Raw genomic sequence first — 6,034 nt, 5'->3', positions numbered from 1 at the left:
ATTACCGTTAAAAAGTACCATTAAGCGGGAAATTTTTACGCAATTGTGGGTATGAGTTATAGTTATCTGGAGAGGAGGGGAGGTGGAAGGGAAGGGGGTTTGGTTATTGAGAAAGATCCCTTATCTCTAAACAGTAAAAGTTACGGTATAAAAACTGTCGATTGACGATATGATATTTTACTATTTGTAATATTAACTCCGATTAATAAAACCGTTTTTCAGCTATTTTAAAAAAGTTGCTTCAATCACATTTTAATAGCGTTATACTTTTCTGGGAAAAATAGTTGATAACTTTTAAAATCACTTAGAGTAAATTTTTTGTTTTGGATAAAAATTATTATTGGCTCTGGAATATTTCATGCATTTCCTTATAATTTATAAATGTTTCCATTATGACCCCCATGCTCGCCCTCCCCTGACGAGTAAATAGACTCCCAGTTATGTTGTTTTTAAAGTAATTAGGGGGCGAGGTTTTAGTTATATATCTCTAATTGACTTTCTCATTCATCATTATACCCCTTGCCCCCCCTCCAGGGTAGTGGACGTGACCACTAGCCTGGGGGGTGGGGCTATAACGATTAATGAGATAACCAATTGGAGATATAGTCATAGCTAATGGGGAGGAGGGGGGTTAAGATACACGAAAAAATTAGAAAAAAATGCTGCATAACATTTTAAAATCTACCTACATAGTAAGCCCAAAAAGACCTTGATTAAAAAGTCGAAACAGATGACGCAAACACTCCCTCAGTCTTCATTTACATATTGAATCTGTCTGCTAATAACTATTCATGGTGTAATTAGAAGTTTATACCGCATACGCTGTTGCAATTTTTTGTCATATGTCATAGATCACCGATAAAATTGTGCTTTAAATAACTCAATCGATTAGTCTATCAATTTCGTTCCTCGCCCATCTCACTCCACCCCATCCCACCCACGAAGACGCTTACATAATACCGAATAATAATATTGGTTTTTCCCATCCCCCCCCCCCCCCCCCCCCCCAAGAATGACAAACCCCTTTATGGTATGAATACGGTAATGGGGGGCTATAATGGGAAATGAGAAACACCCATAATTTTTATAGGGATGTAGGCAACGGCTCTAGTTTGGAGGAGTGCGTTGGACTGGGGGGAGGGGGGGGGGTGGAACGCGGAACGGAGTAGATATACTATTGGCATCTAATATATTCGATATTTCCCCCCGTTCATTTGATTAATTTATTTTTAAGTGTTTTCCATGAGTGTTATGTTGAAGTTGCTGTATTCCCACATTAAATGCCTGTTTACATACACACCAACTGTTATTATGAATATTTTATATTTAATTTGAAAAATTGCTGGATGTTTTTCATAGTTTTGCACATAAAGAGCAGAATTTAGGATGAATACCAGAACCTACAAAATGGGACTTTTTATAGCCCCGCATAATATTTAACCCCTCGCATAGCATGAATGTAAAAACTAAGCGGAGGGTATAATGGGGTGGGGAATAAACCCAGAAAAACGTTGCTAGCTAGCACCGCTCAGGAAAACTCGATTACCAAAAAGGAACCAAATTTTAAGACATATCATATTAGAAAAAATTATCAGCTTTTAAATAAAACATATAAAAGATAATCAATATTACATATTTTTTCCGTTCCCGCTGACAGGTGTGATTGCTGTGGGTGACCCAAAATTTGGCCCGTGATTTTTGAAATTTTTCCTATACCGCATGAAAGTCATGGCGATATAGTTTCAAAGATATATAGCGTCTAATTGTTCATTCCCGCCTGAAATCGGATGAAAAAGTATTACGGCAATTGCAGGACTTTTTATGAAAATGCATCCCAAAAATCTGACATCAACAAGTCAATATAAATGTTGTGTGCAGTGAGCTTTCCGCAAAATTTGGAGCGCAGACTAATTTAATTCACCGCTGCTAATTTCACCTGTCAAATACGGGCTACCAAATTTTGTCGCACCATTTTGTCCGTTTCACCTCTATAAAACCACAAAGCATATCTCATTAAATGTGAAAACGGCCTTCAGTAGGCGGTGAATTACGACAAACAAAGTAAGGATTTTTTGCCACCAAATCCGAAAATACAGTTAGAACTATTGTCGAACTCAACGAACAGTTTTATTTCAAGCTATTATCAATTAAAACAACCCGTTCCACAATTAAGGCGTCTTTTGGCCCACAACACTTGTTGCCGATAATGAGAGAGTTCATTTATCCTCGCTTGATAAGTATGAATACAGAATAACAAAAATTAAATCAAAACAATAGAAATTACGATAAAGTAAAAGTCTTTTAAATTATGATAGGTATTAAAAATTACCTAAAGATGCAATTCCCGATAATCCTCAGTTAATTTAAGCAATTTCCGATTGAGCATTGAGATCAATACTTTTGCGCAAAAAAATGCCAAGAATCTCAATTTGTCAAATGATGTCGACAAATGTGACTTTGATGACTAATTTGACAAGATGTCGCAATTCTATTGCGAAATAGTTCCGATATCGCAATTTAAACCATCCAATAGTTGGCTCTACTTCGTTTCAACTCAAATCATTTAACCCCGCATATTTTAACCCCCATCTCGTTTAACCTGTCTTTTATCAATTCACCTCGCCAATTAGTAGACGACACAGCAGATATGTTTTGTCATAATTAAGCGGATAACTTAATCCTATGTTCGGTTGCGATAGTTTCATATCAATTCCCACGGGCATCTAAGGCATGGCCATGGCCCGTGAGGCATGGCTGAGTGATTAATTTTAATTAGTGGTCCTAATTATATAAAAGATTAAAATCGGGGAGGCGATAAGCGAGGGAGGGGTAAAATGATAGAGGGGTAAATAAATCGGGTGTCATGATAGGTGGTTAAATAAATAAGGGTGAAAAAAAAGTACACCGCCAAAAGCAATGTTTTTCAATAGATGCCTGATGAATTTTACTGTTTACTATTTAAATAATTAACCAATAAGACTACGAAATCTTTGTCGAACTCTTAGATTGTGGCGGAAAATTTTTTGAAGCCTGATGTAGCCCTCAATTACCCTAAAATAAATCCCATTTCCCCCTTAATATGAGGATAAACTTAGGCAGGAATTTCTTTCAACATATCCGCAAAGATGGTTATCTTTTTTTCGCTTAAAAGTTAAAGCTTAAAGTTAAAAAATGAACGCCTCCAGTACAGGATTATGCGTATGAGATGGAACGACTCAAAATCATTTCCTTCATGGCACAGAGTTCAAAACTGTCTGTGGATCACGTGCTAACGAATTCAGGAAAACTTTAAACAGTCATCGGAGGATCTATAGCTCGAATCAAAAACTATCAAAAACAAAAAATAGGGATTGTATTAAAGCTTCCTTTTTCTGAAACTTTTTCACTGAAAAATCGCCCAAGCATGACCTGGCCCTGCTTTTAAAATTCTGAAGCAACAATTTTAGAAACAGAACAAATTTTCTCGAACGACTAGAGAAGCAATCAATTTACAAGGTGGCATAGGCCAGAGAAACTTTTCTGATGCAAAGACTCCTGGCAAAGGAAGTGTGCGAACCCTCAACCTACACTCTAGGACTCCCTGTCGGTAATCACTTTGCTACACGGGCTAGTGCTATTATTATAAAAATATTGCATAAAAAGACACGTTTACAATAATTGCTTCAAACTTCGTTTGAGAGCAATTATTAATAACTCAATTGATCAAAACGTTCAAAGCTGATGAAGTGAAGGGTAGTTTAAAAACTTCTGCACAGATTTCGAAATTGCAAACAATAATTGAGTTCTACAAATGGCGTCGTCTTAACTGTAAAAAAGCACTAGTCTTAACTCTCTGCAAGCAAACTGCAACGAAAAGAGAAAAAAATTTGAACCGTGTGCTGTATTCAAAGTAAACAAAAACTACTCAAGTTCTAGAAGTAGACGAAAACTAAAATGAAAATGCCAAAAGCTTGTCACCAACTCTTACCGCTTAATTGGATTCACCTGATACAAAAAAGACCACTTTGGGGAATTGTGGAATTGGTCAACCAATATGAGGACCCAGATTCCAGAGCGCAAAATGAACCAAATATTTTGTTTTTCATTTGAAAGCGGAGCTGGTTCAACATTTGTGTTGCAAAAATATTTCTTAAATCAATTTTTTGCATCTTATCTTGGTTAAACTTAAACCGGTGAATATATAAATTTGTTTGTTTCGTTCTAGGCAGCAATATAAGGTACCACTGCTGAGGTTTAATTGTTGTCAAATTATTATTAGTTCCAGCATACACCGATTAAAATTTACCTGGGCTGGCTTAGTTTGCTTTAATTGCAAAATGAAAAACCTTAATCATGCATAGCTCCAAGTACGAATACGACATGGAACTTTCGGGTACCGCCTTATTGTAAGTTAATTAAAAAGCGCCTATAGCGCAGAGCTAAAAGAGTGTTTCAAAGTAAGAAATAGAATTAGATTAAATCAATTTTTACTGTATGTCGCAGGCGAATCTAAAATTTAATTCAGATATTCAGGCATTAACAAAAAAAAACAAAGAATCATCAGAAATTATATATAGCAAATTATATATCAGAAATTTGCTTAAAACTAACTTGAAATCCAAAACTTGATAAACTGACATCTGGTACAGTTACCAGCTGCTAATTTTTCCATAAAAAGAATGAATCATGGAAAAATTCATGGGTATAAACGTGCGTAATATCATGTATAAACCTCATGAAGAGGGGGTAAAAATGTGAAGATAATTTTTATCGTCCGAGGGCGTACCCTCCCATTCAATAATTACACGATCTGGACCACACTTTTTCTGTTCATACCTATATCCGCCGGGGGCAGTCTTTTGAAATTTCGAACCGGAATGGTGTAATTAGAGTGTACTTTTTAGTAATCCACTCCTTATTACACCCATTTCAGAGCAAAAACGGTGTAGATACCTTTTAAATCGTACATTCATACAATCTTTTCTTCCAATAATTAAGAGTGAAAAAGGCATCACACCTCAGCGTGGGTTTTAAAAGAAATTGGGGTACCATTTTCTTCTCTTTTTCATGGCGCTTTCGAGTCATAATTGCGAAAATTCGCACATAACCTCGACTTAAAAAGATATACAAGTTTGGCAGAACTACTTCGCAATATATCGCACTAAATCGAATAAATTCATAGAAGTTCGATTAGCCACACTTGTGTCTGGATTGTCTGATTATGGCCAATTTTTCTCAGAACCGCATGGATCATATTTCTACCACCCCACTTAAATGGTGCTTTCGGCAATTAAATGGTACCAAAACTTTAATAGGTTCTAAAATAGCTCGATTGTGTCTTATGTAGCAATAAAATTTGCCGAACAATAATTATTGTTTCAAGACACTTTTATTGTCCAAACAATTTACTGTCCAGCCATTCGAGGACTGTTGCGTTAGTTCGAGTGAAAGTCGAGGACATCACGCAAAGTCCAAACAAATTCTTTTAATACTAAAAATCTGTCAAGGACAGTCTTTTCATGCTTATAATCAATCGAGGATGGTATTTTACTAATTGCAGGCCTAGTCTGGGGCGCGCAAAATGAATCGGACTACAAATCAGACTTTACATAAGTGTTTAAATTACGCGTTTCATGTTCTGCGCCAAAAATTTACTTGAACTACTTTGACAATTGTCAAATCAAAAGACGTTTCTTCTATGAACAATGCTGTTTTGGAAATCGAATTGGCGTGTTTGTATGTCACTCCACACTATGTTGATAGTTGCAAAAGACAAGCTGTTGCTTACACAATTCCTCATTTCAAAAACTACGTAATTTCTTAACCCAACCAAAAAATAACGCAATTTCTTTTCAACCAGAAGACAATCATTACCAAGGATACAGCTTACAAGACATTCAATAATTCTTTGATTAAGCCTCCAAGCTACAAATGAGAAGGAAGACAAACACTCTTTCCCGCTCACCACGTTTGTGAATAGAACATATCATCCAAACAAAAGCTGACTACATTACAGATTACATCAAAAGAGAGTGAACTGAAATTAATGAAGCGT

General features: G+C 36.0%; 1 protein-coding gene across 1 annotated transcript in view; it reads right to left on the bottom strand.

Moving 5' to 3' along the window:
- Positions 1-6,034, bottom strand: part of LOC142354270 (uncharacterized) — a 576,654-nt gene that overhangs the window by 532,292 nt on the left and 38,328 nt on the right. The gene's annotated exons all lie outside the window — the stretch shown is intronic.

This window comes from Convolutriloba macropyga, chromosome 15, assembly GCF_964194025.1.
Source record: "Convolutriloba macropyga chromosome 15, txConMacr16.3, whole genome shotgun sequence".
Taxonomy (NCBI): Eukaryota; Metazoa; Xenacoelomorpha; order Acoela; family Convolutidae; genus Convolutriloba; species Convolutriloba macropyga.
Note: the sequence above shows the minus strand (reverse complement) of the source record. Positions and strands in the feature narration are given on the sequence as shown.